This window comes from Sus scrofa, chromosome 10 (genome assembly GCF_054392235.1).
Source record: "Sus scrofa isolate SSC_HxYL_T2T_F1_AM1 chromosome 10, Sscrofa_HxYL_maternal_Yorkshire_Landrace_v2.0, whole genome shotgun sequence".
Taxonomy (NCBI): Eukaryota; Metazoa; Chordata; class Mammalia; order Artiodactyla; family Suidae; genus Sus; species Sus scrofa.
The window spans coordinates 9,844,494-9,859,035 of record NC_139392.1 but is presented as its reverse complement, the minus strand read 5'-3'; the positions used below and the strand labels follow the sequence as shown (position 1 = coordinate 9,859,035).

At 44.5% G+C, this 14,542-nt stretch overlaps 1 protein-coding gene and 1 non-coding gene across 20 annotated transcripts in view; one reads left to right on the top strand and one right to left on the bottom strand.

Annotated features, from left to right (window-relative positions):
- Window positions 1-14,542, top strand: part of ESRRG (estrogen related receptor gamma) — a 663,361-nt gene that overhangs the window by 17,540 nt on the left and 631,279 nt on the right. The window lies entirely within an intron of this gene.
- On the bottom strand, window positions 13,627-13,755 carry LOC146398784 (U6atac minor spliceosomal RNA). The gene has a single exon (XR_014818771.1). It is a non-coding gene; the product is annotated as a U6atac minor spliceosomal RNA (small nuclear RNA).

Sequence of the window (14,542 nt, the reverse complement as noted above, 5' to 3'; positions counted from 1 at the left end):
GTTAACATAAGCATTTTGTAAAGCAAATGCAGAGGCTGCACACTCTGGCTCCTCTTCTTTTATCAAGAATGTGGTCCCTCATATGAACATAGAGAGGCTGGACCCGTGTGGCCACTGGCAGGTGGTTGTGTATTCACCTGAAACAGTACTGAGGACAGAGGAGGGGGAGGGGGAGAGGGAGGAGGGGGAGGAGGGGTTTGGAGGACACATGATCCTGGCCCAAGACTCCCGATGTTAAGTCCCTCTAGGTTTGGAAACACATTCTCCCATCCACACACACTTTGTGTTTTGGATTCCCACGCGTGCGTAACGACGCCCCTCGTCTCGCGCATGCCCAGAGACCAGGGTGAGGCACGTTGACTTTTTCTTTGACCTTCCTCTCCATGGCCAATCACTTTCATCTCTTGGACGTCTTTTGAAACGGCCCCCTCCGCTTCCTCCCCTGCGGCCGCCTTGGCCTGTGGCTCCTGCCTCGCTCACGTCGGCTTGTCCCGTGGCCTTCGGACTGGTCACCCTGCCTTCCGCATCCCCCTGGCAAGGACATCCTTCACACTACCTCGAGAGCGATTTTTCTAAAATGCAAATCTGATGATCATTTTACGCCCTTTTTTACAACCCTTCAGTGATTTCCCATGGCAAAAGTCCAAATTGCTTTGCAGAGCACAAAAGGCCCTCTGTGGTTTAGTCTCGGAATCTCTCCAGCCTCGTTTCTGACGCTCAGCTCTTCCCCTCCCCCAGGCAGCTCACACCCACCGCTTCGCTTAGGCCGAGCGATGCCCGGCTGTTTCTTTTCTTTGTCTCTCTGCTCCTGTGTTCCTTCTGCCTAATGATTGATTATACAGTTTTCAAGACCCAACACAGCTGACGCCTCTTCTGTAACATTATCCCACCACTTTCCCACTCTTTATTCTGTTTCATTTATTCCATGAATTCGATTAAATATCTGTCCCTTTTAGGCTCATTGTGTTAACCAATAGTTTTGAGAAGCAGAAATAGATAGGGTCCCTGCCCTTGTGGCGCTTACAGTCTAAGGGCAGAGGTTGACATCAATCAGATATTCCCACAAACAAAAGTAAAATGACAACTGTGACAGGTGCCACGAAGAGAGAAAGAGAGCACCTCGATTAGCCTGTGGTAGGAGAATCTGACCTAGTAAGGGAGCCTCGGAGAGACGTACACCAAGGAAGTCTTCCTGAGCTGAAATGTGAAGACCCATTAACCAGGTGAGAACAATGACTCACTGGCAGGTGTGTCACGGCGTCTACCAAAACGCAGGGTCGGGAAGAAATTTGGGATTGCAGGAGAGGAAAATGTTTCCTTGATACTCTTGGGGTCCCTGGATGGGTCTGAAAATTAAACACAGATTCACCGGAGAAAGGCACACACACTGATTTAACCTACGTTTTGTGTGACACGAGAACGTTCATGAGGACATGCAGACCCGAAGAGAGAGTCAGACCTGAATGGGTTTGTGCTGGGTTTGCTGAAGAGTGGAAGAAAGTCGTGGGAAGAAGTGAGGGCGCAGAGAAGATATGGGAGCCAGGCTAGTCACTGGCGAGCCGTGATTGGTTGGATTCCTCTTGGTATCCTTCTCTCTCTCGGAGACAGGGATGGTCCTTTCCTCTGGGTAGAGAGAGGGCACCTGTCGCCTGAGGAAGACCTGCTCCAGGGGAGAAGGGCAAGGGAGGGCAGGGGGCCTTCTTGCTTCTACCATTTCCTCAAACGCCTTCAGGGCTGAAAATAGTCAATGTGCCGAGGCACCGTATTTGGGGGTAGCATGTCCTGAACCCTGTATCAGGATCTATGAAGGGACCGAGGAAAGACTAGGCTCAGTGGGAGCATTGGTTTCGGGAATGAGATACAGGGTGAGGCAGGAGAAGGAAGCAGGGGCAAGACTCGGAAGAACTTCATCAGCCTGTTAGGTTTCTCTTTATCCCAGGAGGAGTGGAAATAGAGACGAGATAGAGAAGATATAATCTCTCTCTTTTTTTTTTAAGAAATTCACATTGGCCACTGTATGAAGAGGGGGTTTGCTGGTGAGCTGAGTGGAAGATGCTTGATTTTTATTTTATTTTATTTTCCCACTGTACAGCAAGGGGATCAAGTTATCCTTACATGTATACATTATATTTTTCCCCCACCCTTTGTTCTGTTGCAACATGAGTATCTAGACAAAGTTCTCAGTGCTACTCAGCAGGATCTCCTTGTAAATCTATTCTGAGTTGTGTCTGATAAGCCCAAGCTCCCGATCCCTCCCACTCCGTCCCCCTCCCCCTCCCATCAGGCAGCCACAAGTCTTTTCTCCAAGTCCATGATTTTCTTTTCTGAGAAAATGTTCATTTGTGCTGGATATTAGATTCCAGTTATAAGTGATATCATATGGTATTTGTCTTTGTCTTTCTGGTTCATTTCACTCAGTGTGATTCTCTAGTTCCATCTAGTTGCTGCAAATGGCATTATGTCATTCTTTTTTATGGCTGAGTAGTATTCCATTGTGTATATATACCACATCTTCCTAATCCAGTTATCTGTCGGTGGACATTTGGGTTGTTTCCATGTCCTGGCTATTGTGAATAGTGCTGCAATGAACATGCGGGTGCATGTGTCTCTTTTAAGTAGAGTTTTGTCCGGATATATGCCCAAGAGTGGAATTGTGGGGTAATATGGAAGTTCTATGTATAGATTTCTAAGGTATCTCCAAACTGTTCTCCGTAGTGCCTGTACCAGTTTACATTCCCACCAACAGTGCAGGAGGGTTCCCTTTTCTCCACAACCCCTCCAACATTTGTTATTTGTGGACTTATTAATGATGGCCATTCTGACTGGTGTGAGGTGGTATCTCATGGTTGTTTTGATTTGCATTTCTCTTATGATCAGCGATGTTGAGATTTTTTAGTTCAGGCTAGAGATACTGACAGATTGAACTTGGGTTGTGATAATGGCGATGAAATAACTCATATTTAAGACTCGATATGGTAGGAGTGCCCATCGTGGCACAGAGGAAACAAATCCGACTAGGAACCATGAGGTTGCAGGTTCAATCCCTGGCCTTGCTCAGTGGGTTAAGGATCCAGCGTTGCTGTGAGCTGTGGTGTAGGTCGCAGACATGGCCCGGGTCCCCATGTGGCTGTGGCTGTGGTGTAGGCTGGCAGCTGTAGCTTCGATTCGACCCCTAGCCTGGGAACCTCCATATGCTACAGGTGCAGCCTTAAAGACCAAAAAAAAAAAAAAAAAGATATTGAAGATGGCCCCTATATTACTGGGTGGCGGATAAAGCCAGTCATGAAGCTAAGGCACACTAGTGGAGACCTGGTTTGGGATAGAGTTTGATGGTGAGCCGTCTGGGGGATTTCTAGAAGGACTTTCACCCAATGTGACCCATACTTCTGATCCGTCACATCTACCGTAGTATAATTACGTTTGTGTCTGTTTTTATTAGACTGTGAGCTTCTCAAGGGGATGGAACAGCATTTATGCTTTCCTTCCTCTTCGTATTCATCTTACTGTAGCTCCAGTACCTACTCCTGTAATTGGCACATCATATTTTCCCAGTAAATGTTTGTGAATAAATGATCTAACTGACCTCAGAGCCCAACAGTTCCTCTCACACCAGTTGTAGGGGCAAGAAGACACCAGAAGAGTGAGCTGGGGCTCAGTCGTGGTGTTTACATCCCTGGCTGAGAAGTTCCGTTATGACACAAAATGTAATTAATCCTTAAACCGACAGTTACTTTCCATCAAGCTTTGTTTCAACTAATGCTTCTGTTATGTTTAAAACCATATGATGTTTACTCAAGGGCCATTCTCTCCCAGGTAAATCAAAGCCAGTCAAGCTACAAGAAAAACATGGAGTTCACACTTAAACATGTACTGTGCCTTTATGTCACAGGACTAAATGACATTACAAGGACTCTACCGTCAAATGCAAAAGAAATGTAACCAAGCCTATTTAGTTTTTTACTTTCTATCTTTTCATTTGATTTTGGAGGTTAGCATTCTGTCTTTAGGGCAGATCCAGAGAAGGATTCAGACATGTACATGGGCCATTACTGGCTCTTTTCACAGCAAGGATCTGAAGCATTTTCACTGATTCTTGGAGTCAGAGTGACACAACATTTTGAATCTGCTCAATTTAGTTCTAACTACACGGTTTCTCGCTATGGCAAAACAAAACGAAGTCTCTAAGTGCCCCGTGAAACCATTAGGATGTGGCTCCCTTCAAATTGGCTTGTGCAAAACCTGGTTTGAATTCAGTTTGTGCCCAATAGTGAATGATGCTTTTAGTTTCATTAACACAGACTGCAGTGGTGCTTTTTTTTTTTTTTTTTTCTCTTCTCTTGTAGTCCTGAAATTGGAGAAATTATCTTGCACTGTTTTATGGGAAATCTCTGTTCTTAAGGCCCCACACCTATCTTATCCCCACATGACATAATGCAGATTCTTGAGGCCAAAGTGTGTGTTTTTTTCCCCTTTGCATGCTTTTTTTGTGCGATTCCTTGTCTTGCTTTGGAAGATTGCTTCATCCTTATCTAATACGAGCAGAAGGGATAGCGGTTGGTTTGAATGAACTAACTTAGAGTTTCTTTTCCTTTTTCTTTTTTTTTTTTTTGTCTTTTTTTTTTTTTTTTTTTTTTTTTTTTGTCTTTTAGGGCCACACCTGCAGCATATGGAAGTTCCCAGGCTAGGGGTCGAATCAGAGCTACTGCTGCTGGCCACAGCCGCAGCCACAGCCACAGCAATGCAGGACCCGAGCCACATCTGCAACCTACACCGCAACTCACCGCAACAAGTGGCACTTAACCCACTGAGCAAGGCCAGGGATCGAATCCGAGTCCTCATAGATACTAGTTGGGCTGGTTACCGCTGAGCCACAACGGGCACTCCTGGACTTAGAGTTTCTTCGTGCAGATCTTGATGATGAGAATCAGAATTGAGTATCATGCGACTGATGGCCCAGTCATATTGATTTGAATGACGGTGTGGCAAAAGCATGACTAATTATAGCTCCAGTCTCTGAGGCCAGTGCGGAGTGTAGAGCTGGCAGTTACCCGGTCACTTCAGACCGCGAAGATGGCCAAGCTGAATGCAGGCCTTAGAACTGTCGGTGTTTGCATTAAGAAGTTTAACAGAGGGATTCAGAGCCCAGGATCCAGAAGAAGACACTGCCTGGCTTCATTCCTTCCCTTGGCCATTCACCAGTGGTGGAACTGTGGTCCAATCACAACTCTCTGTTTCTCATGTCCACACATTTAAGATGAGGTTGGGAATATATTCACTGTATGGGTTGAGGGGAGAAGTCAAACCATTAATATTGGTAAAATGCTTTGCACGGGGTCTGGCACATAGTACGTTCTGAATAAATTCTTGCTGACTCTTATGACACTAGGACTATGCTGAAGATGGAGGCTTTCTAGAGACAGGTTTGTGGAAGCAGGGTCACTGCAACTTTTGGTAAAATGAAAAGGATTTTGAACTTTTGGGTGAAATATTAACTGCACCCCATCTACTGGACCTTTGCAGTGGAATTATTTTAGAGACTCATTTCTCTAAATACTTTCTAAAAGTGTTATGAGTGTCAAAAAAATACTCCAGACACGTTGAAGTAGCAGGTATCAATTCATAAAGGTTGAAGGCCTCAAGGTGACTTAGCTTGGTGACAACAAAGCCAAAGTATATTTACCAGGCTGGACCTAGAAATGGGTTTATTAACAGTTTTAATAATATCAACTCTTCATTTTTTTTTTAATTTATTTTTATTTTTTTGGTCTTTTTGCCTTTTCTAGGGCCGTTCCCATGGCATATGGAGGTTCCCAGGCTAGGGGTTGAATCAGAGCTGTAGCTACCGGCCTACGCCAGAGCCACAGCAACGCGGGATCTGAGCTGCGTCTGCGACCTACACCACAGCTCATGGCCACGCCAGATCCTTAACCCACTGAGCAAGGCCAGGGATCGAACCCACAACCTCATGGTTCCTAGTCGGATTCGTTAACCACTGAGCCACGACGGGAACTCCCATATCAACTCTTTAAAGAGTGTTTAACATGTCACGGTGATGTTATTTCATTTCATTTCATTTTCTAGGGATGAATTTTATTAAATGCTCACAAAATTCTCTCTCTTACATATAACTAAACTGAGACTCAGAGCAATGATGTAGCTTTTCAAGGCTCCAAAACTAGTTTGTCCCAGAATCAGGATTGGAATCCAATTATGACAAACTGCAGGGCCATATTTTTAATCTTTGTGATGAATTTCTCTCTCTGTGCTATTATTTATATTAACAGTTATCATCCACCTGGTGCTTAAAGCCTGTTAAATGCTCTATGAATTAAGCATTCTTTAAGTCCCAATTGTACAGATAAGAAAATTGATGCTTAATGAAATTGATTGATTTCCCTGCATATCCCATGTGTAAGACTCCAAATTTTCTATTTATCCACAACCATCTAATACTAGAGTTTCTTGCCAATTCTATACTTAGCGCCAACCCAGGGGGCTGATATAGGTAGGGAGAGAGAGAGTCAGCAGAAATACGCATGGGAAAGAGATTCAAAGAGGAGGTCAACCAGAAAAGATATGGGAAGCAAATCAGGAAAATAACTATTTTTCATTGTCTTTGCAAGTTAGAAAAATATTTAACTTGCTTGTCACATTCTCAGTAACATGATGACTGACTCCTTTTATTTTCTGTGTTTCATTAACGATGTCAACATTAAAACAGAAAATATCTTTGTTAGACTTTAATAAGAACATTCTGACAGTTTGGGTGCTAAAATACTAAGAGGTTATGGAGAATTGCTTTCCCTATAAGTTTGTAAAATATGATATTCATTCTCCCTATTACCGTGTCATATTTCAAGTAAGCATCATTAGGGTCAAAACATTTAGCTTTTTGATTAAATATTGTCAGTAAGTTTAATAGATCCTATAGAAGCCATCTCACTTCTTTAAACACATCAGGCAAAATCATGGATTGTTATTAGTTTGGTTTGAATTAGTAGCAAATCATTATGCTCTATTTGGGAACTTGCCAATGAGATGACAGCCAGAGTTAGGACCTGCCAGCGATCACCGTTATCCGTGGTGATGGCTTTATACATTCCTCTCAAGATAATTAAGATATTTATATCCATAAAATGGAAAAGTGCCTATCTTAATCTATTTTATCTATTGCACCTACATAGAATCCAGACACTTTAACAGGCTGAGGAGGAGATCAGGATCTTGGAAGAAACACACATTAATAAATCTTCTGCCCAGTCTTCCCTCCCTCTGTACCCACCTATACCAAAAATTACCATTGAAAAATAGTCCATGCATTGGAAGTCGGCCTGCTCTAAATTCATTCACTCATTCATTCATTCATCAAACTTATATTGAGATGCTATGAAATACCAGAGACTTCTGATTGAAACAGATAAAACAGATAAAGGTCCCTGGGCTCATGGGGCCTAAATTCTAGTGGAGAGAGAGTGAATAATATGAAACATGAGTAGGTAAACATATAGGATGTAAGATAATGGTAATTGCTGGGAAGAGAAGCAGAAGGAAGGGAAAGGGGTAGGAAATGTTTGGGAGGGTGAAATTTAGATCAGATGGACAAGGAAGGCATTCATGGGAAAGTAACTTCTGAGTACAGGCCCGAAGGAGATGAAGAAGCCGACCTCACACAAGTCTGAGAAAAGAGCAGGTGGAGGGAACAGCAAATACAGAGGCCTTGTGGGAGGATGTTTGAGCAGGTAGGAAGGTGGACTGGAGACAATGAACACGACGACAAGTGAAGCAGATGCCCCGGAGAGGTTATGGGGCTCGTAGATGCCATGGGGCACTTTAGGTGAGAGTTTTTAGAATCTGACTTCCTCTGTGGCCACAAACAAGTGGGTGGGGGTGAACAGGGAAGAGATATTCTGGAACAGGCACACAAGGGACTCCTTTCATTTCAGCTAATATTTATTGAGTACCAGTCCCATAGCATGCACTGTGCTGTATAATGGAGACCCAAGGAAGAAAGCTGTTTCCCTCAAGTTATTAGTCTGGTAGAGGAGAGAGGAAAGTAAAGACGAATCTGCTGCCCTCTAAAAACTTTCTTCTCCCAAGTGGAGAGGTTTACATAGATCTGAATCAGTGCCCAGCGCTATTTCCCCTAAAAGCGAAGGAAAGGCTCACAGTGACACCCAGAGGGACCCCTCTCATTCAGCAGCACAGAGGGACTGCCCATTTCATCACACATCTCCCCAGAGAAGAGGCAGGTAACCTCAAAACCTTTTAGATCTCCATGCACAAGTGACAGTGTACCCCATTCTGTGGAATAACAGTGCCCTCGAAATGTTGTAGACAAATTGAATTTGGGTGCAGTGAGTTATATGCAGAATGAATTCTAAGACATGAGTAATGCCAGTAAGTCTATTACATATCATCGTGCAAAATGAAGAAGCACCTTATTTTTTGAGGAGGGCTAACGTTTTTCACCCTGGGGAAGTAAGAGTATAGCTGTAATTAGACACCTTCGTCTGGGAGTGAAAAGGGAGAGAAAGGGGCATGGCAAACCCCTGAAAAGAATGACATAATCCTAGGATATGACAAAAACTGGTTAGAACCAACTAAGTCCAATACGGCGGATGATCTGACTTCCAGTGGGCCTTAAGCTTCAGCATCAGCTCACCGAACACAGTAGCTGAATGACATGCCCACAGTCAACCTGACAGTTGTTCTGAGGCCAACCATAAAAGGCCAAAAAGTGGGCGGTGGCCCAACCCCAGTAAAACCCCACCCCTGCCCAGAAATTGTTGGGCTAATCCTCCCACTCAGCCAATGAATTTGCCCAGCATGTACAGATTCATCACCCTATATTTCAGGGTCCCTTGCCCTCTCATCTCTTGCCTTCTGAGACAGCCCGCACCTGTCTGTGGAGTGTGTTTCTTCTCCCAGAGCTGCTCTCTCACCTTTTGAGATGGCCCACACTTTGTCTATCTCCTAATAAATCGACTTCCTTCCTATCACTTTGCCTCTGGCTGAATTCCACCTGTGCTGAGACATAAAGAACCCAAGCTTCAGTCAATCCTGGGACCGGGTGTGTGATACTCATTAAAAAACAGTGTGTTCATGGAGTTCCCGTCGTGGCGCAGTGGTTAACGAATCCGACTAGGAACCATGAGGTTGTGGGTTCGGTCCCTGCCCTTGCTCAGTGGGTTAACGATCCGGCGTTGCCGTGAGCTGTGGTGTAGGTTGCAGACGCGGCTCGGATCCCGCGTTGCTGTGGCTCTGGTGTAGGCCGGTGGCTATAGCTCCGATTGGACCCCTAGCCTGGGGACCTCCATATGCCGCGGGAGCGGCCCAAGAAATAGCAACAACAGCAACAACAACATCAACAACAACAACAGACAAAAAGACAAAAGACAAAAAAAAAAAAAAACAAAAAACAGTGTGTTCAAGTCCCAATCTGGGTTTTGGCCGGATTTGAGTCCTGGCTCGTGGGTTTGAGTCCCAGTCTGAGCCTTGACTGGGTTAGAGGCTCAGCACCTGGGTTCCAGTTTCAGTCAGAGGTTTATGGTTTCAGGAGAACTATATATATATATATTTTTTTAGCCTTGCCCAAATTTCTCTGTAGCAAAAGTGTAAAATCTTTCTGGATGACAGGGCCCTATTGCATCTGGGGCAGGAGGATATTAGCTATTTTTTTTCTTGATTCTTCTTGGTTATTTTCTTCTACCTAGCAATGATTTACACTTTCATCTGTCAGACTAGTAGGAAACTTTAAATTTTAGTAATTTTTACTTTTTGCAGTGTAGTGTGAGGAAAGATTCCCTTACCCGCGTGGTGGGGCTTATCTTTAACTAATGTTAGGGGTTTCATTGCCTCCTAGTCCAAATTATTATTGTCATTGTTATTATTTTTTTGAAGTGTATATATTATGAGGGTTCAAAAAAAACTTAAAAAAATGTATTGAAGTGTAGTTGATTTACAGTGTTACGATAAATTCTTCTATACAACAAAGCGATTCAGTTATACATAGGTCAATTCTTTTTCATACTCTTTTCCCCTATAGATTATTATGGAATACTAGGTGGAGCTCCCTGTGCTATACAGTAGGTTCCTGTTGGGTCAGTCATTCCATATACCACATATGCAAATTCCAAACCCCCAATTCATCCCTCCCCCTCCCCTGACCCCTTTGGTAGCCATAAGTTTGTTTTCAAAGCCTCTGAATCTTCAAGGAAGGAGTAGCAAAGGATTTCCAGCCATCTTTAATCAACAGCAGTTTGCCCTCTGTTTACCCTTCCCAAATGAAGAATACTCTCATTACCTCCCAAATCTCTTTCCATGTAAGCATTGGTGTCAAGATTCTGTCGTGTAAATCATGTCCACAGGTGGATGCGGCTCCCCAAAAGTCAGTTCCTTGAAAATGGTTTCTTTTAATCTGAAAGCCTCTGAACTCAAAAGGTGTGTTTCTGCCCTGCCTGCAACCCCCAGTCAATATACTGGGTTAAGAAGGGAGAGGGTTACTGCTGTAAACACTCTCATTCAAAAAGGGGGAGTGGGAATGAGAGCCACGTAGGAGTCGCTGATCCATAGCAATTCTGAAACTGAGCTGGTCACCTGGTGCCATTTTCTTGATAAAGGTCCAGTCTCACTACCTCAGAATGATTCTCCTAGGTTCTTGCCGCTTCCCTTTTTATGTCTTGGTTCCATTGTTGAATCAGCATTCTTAAAAAAAAACAAAATCCCATGCTTGCATGTGAGTAGCTTTCTCAGGCTGTTCCCTGTGCATAGGACGTTGGGAGTTTAAAGACCTCTCTTCACTTTGTATTGTCTCTGTCCATTTTATTCTCATCTGGCAGTCCTTCTACCAATACTGTTCTCTTGAAACATGTTTGTTTCTAATGACTTATTGACATTTACTCTGTCAGTCAAAAGTCTTGCCTCTGTATCTCTCCATCATACATCCTGCTCTATCTTGAGTCCTGGGGGAGGCCGCTACAGAATTGCACGTAAGCCACTTCAAAGTTGTGTTGCTTAACAGAGAGGGTCTGTGATGCTTGCTTTTAGAACCTTAGATAGTCCTTTGTATCTCTGGGAGTTTCTGTGGAGCGTCATCCCAAATCTTTCTGAGGTCTTAACAAAGACTCGGAACTGATCTTGTCTTGGAACAATTAAGCATTTCGTCCTTTGAGACTCATTTTTGAGAGCGTCTAGAGATGAAAAACATTTTCTTTTGAAGCCCAGCAAATCCTGGATCTAAATTCTGCTAAAACATGGAACAGTGTCTCCCTTAATCCATCTCTCTTGTCTTGAGTTTTATTATAAGCCTCCAGAAGAAGCCAGATGGTACTTTTAACATTCTGCCGAGAAACCTTAGTCATAGCCCCAAGATTACTGGGTTCTTTCTTTTCTACTTTCCGTATTACTGTAGAATATGGAATATTACTGTTGCCGAAACTTGGCCTTTGTCCACAGGTGCTGAACAGAAACTCAGAGACAGCGTTTTGGGCAAAGGAGAAAAAAAATAGCTTTGTTGCTTTGCCAGGCAAAGGAGGCAACAGCAGGCTAATGCCTTTAAGACGCTGGAGAGAATAGTTCTAGAGTGGAAAATAGGGCCACAGAGAAGAATCAGGGTGGATAGCAAGTTTGTGTTTTTCTTCCGTGTTGGTCTTTGGTGGCCCAGGACTGGTTCTGGTGGTCCTTCTTTCTGGAATGAAGAATGCTTCAGCAGGTAGCTACGAACATCTTTCCTTAGTTGGGGGTTTTAGTTCTGCAGAAGAGCTCAAAGATATTTCTTGAAGAAGAACCAGACCCCTGGACCTAGGCTGCATTATTGTTTCTTGACTCCTCCTCCCTGGTCTCTGCATCCCCTCCCTTCCCTGATCAGCAACTGTTTGAACCTGCCTCTTGGGACTCAGGGAAGGTCAGGGAGGCTGAATGAGGCCCATTTCCTAAGAACAAGAGATGCGGGACACAGAAAGGCTTTTGTGCCCAGGAGCCCTCGGGGCCCTGCCCAGTTTCATAGGCAATCATTTGCTTACTCACTGCCCATCTTTAGTTCAGGTGGCCTTTTTTTCCTGTATTTTCCTCTCTGTCTTCAAGTTCTCATCTCCTGGAGTCTCTTCTAGTTTTCACAAACCATCTCCTCAAGGCCCTAAAAGCTAGTGCCTGTCATTTCATCTCAAAACCAATGTCAGACGTTTTTTAGGCAGAATCCCTTCTTTGGAAACAAATTCTATTGCAGTGATATAAGGCTATGGGAAAACTCACCTTAGGACTTAGTGGCTTAAAACAACCTTTTTTTTTTTTTTTTTTTTTGGTCTTTTTGCCTTTTCTAGGGCTGCTCCCAAGGCATATGGAGGTTCCCAGGCTAGGGGTCTAATCAGAGCTGTAGCCACTGGCCTACACCACAGCCACAGCAACTTGGGATCCGAGCCACGTCTGCGACCTACACCACAGCTCACAGCAACGCCGGATCCTTAACCCACTGAGCAAGGGCAGGGACCGAACCCGCAACCTCATGGTTCCTAGTCGGATTCGTTAACCACTGTGCCATGACGGGAACTCCATCCATTTTGGTTTTTTGCTCATCATTTTGTGAAACTAGAATTTGGGAAGAGCTTGAATGGATCCTTGGTACTTGGGGTCTCTTCTGCCATTGCCATCAGGTGTTGGCTGAGGCTGTGGTTACCAGGTAGTCCAAATGGGCCACTCCCATGGCTGGCAGTTGGTGCTGGCCATTGTCTAGAGGTTCAGGTGGGGCAGTCAACCTGAGTGTCTGCATATGGCTTCTCCTTGTGGCACAGGATTCCTACAGCATGGTGGGTAGATTCTCAGAGGGAATGTTCAGAGAGAAAATGTTTCAAGACTTATTATGACTCAGCTTCAGAAGTTCCAGAATGTCATCTTTGTTGAATTTTATACCTCCTCTGCCCATAATGGGTAGAGCTATTATCTCCTCAGTGAGAAGAAGAAATGCTTTGTGGCAGTCTTCAGTTTTCCATGCTGATTATCAGAACCCTCCTAAACAACTTGACTTTGGGGGAGATATTGGTGACGTGTATGTGTGCTTATAAAAGCCAGAAGCTAAAAATTTGGGGGGTTATTCGGGGGAATCCATGGTCTGGGACGGGGGGGACCTAAGGACTTCCAATTCAGAGGACTCTTCTTGCTAGAAGCTTTTTGCCCTGAAAATGTTCTGAGGTTTATGAAATCTCGCAAACCTTGAGAAGATGCCTTTCCTCTTTCTTCTCTGATTCAGTCATATTGTTCCTGTAGTTTCGAATGCCGTGCACTTAATCCGTATGTAAATTTTGAATGGTGTGAATGCCTGTCTGAATGATCCATTCGTTAAGTTCAGCGGGACAGTCCACCCTGTTTTATAGTCTCCAGCAGGACTCAGTGACCTTTCAGCAGTAGTGTATCAAAATCTTGACCTTTTGTTTTGGAGAGCTGGATGCTCTGAAGGCTACCAGTGGCCGTACCCCACGTGGGAGGAGATGTGGCAGGCTCCTGAGCTCAGGCCATCCATGGAGGCTTAATGGTTCTTAATTTTATCGCAGTGCTGTACCAACTTCTGCTATAGAGCAAAGTGGCCCAGTTATACACACATTCCTTTCTATATTCTTTTCCATTATGGTTTAACTCAGAAAATAATGGCTAGATGCCTTGAAGTAGGTGGCCATGCCTTAACCACAGGCATGTTGTCAGGCCCGAGAGCCTCTTCCATATCCTGGTCAGCGGGGAGAGCTAATCTTCTCTCCTTTCATACAACACCATCTTCTTTTTTATTTTCTTTGGATTTTAAGAAATTATAGTTGATTTACAATGTTGTGCCAATTTCTACTATTTTTTTTCCCCCATCTTGCATCTTAACTAGGAACCTGGCCCTTGGGTGCTTTCTTGTATGGCTGCACACTTGAAGCAAACAAACAAAAATCTGGACTCTTCTGGAAGACCTTGGCCCTTCCCCTCTAATGGCATTCATGAAGAGGTGGGAGCAGACATAGGGCTGACCAAAGGGAAGAAGCTAAAGCCAGGAGCCCCTTGGGGAAAACGCAAGATCAGATGCATGCCTTGGTTTGGAAACCGAGAATGCACAGCAAAAACCAAAGTCTGTGATCTGTGCTCAACTATAAGCTAGGTTCAGAGGATGAGGTCAAGAAAAAGGCGAACAGGCAGAGGTTTGCTATGGTTACAGACAAGTTGAAGTTCTGCGCATCAGGAGCATACAGTGAAAGCGGTCGTGTCCTGGAAGCCCTCACAGACGAGTCTGGGGTTTGAAGGGATTCCCTTAATGCGGAATTGGTAAAGCGGTTTCCACTTACTCTGATGACCAGGACTGGGGGGGGGGGCAGAGAGAGACAGAGAAAGAAAGAAAGGAAGCAAGGAAGGAAGGGAGAGAGAGACAGGGGAAGGAAGCACAGAGAGAGATGCAGGAAGGAAGGGAGGGAGGGAGGAAGAGAGCCACGCATGATGAGAAGGTCCTTTAAGTCACGTGTATGGGGGCAGGCCTTCTGGCTTCCTCTGGCCGATCACCTTGCTTATCTGACCTTGAGCCCCC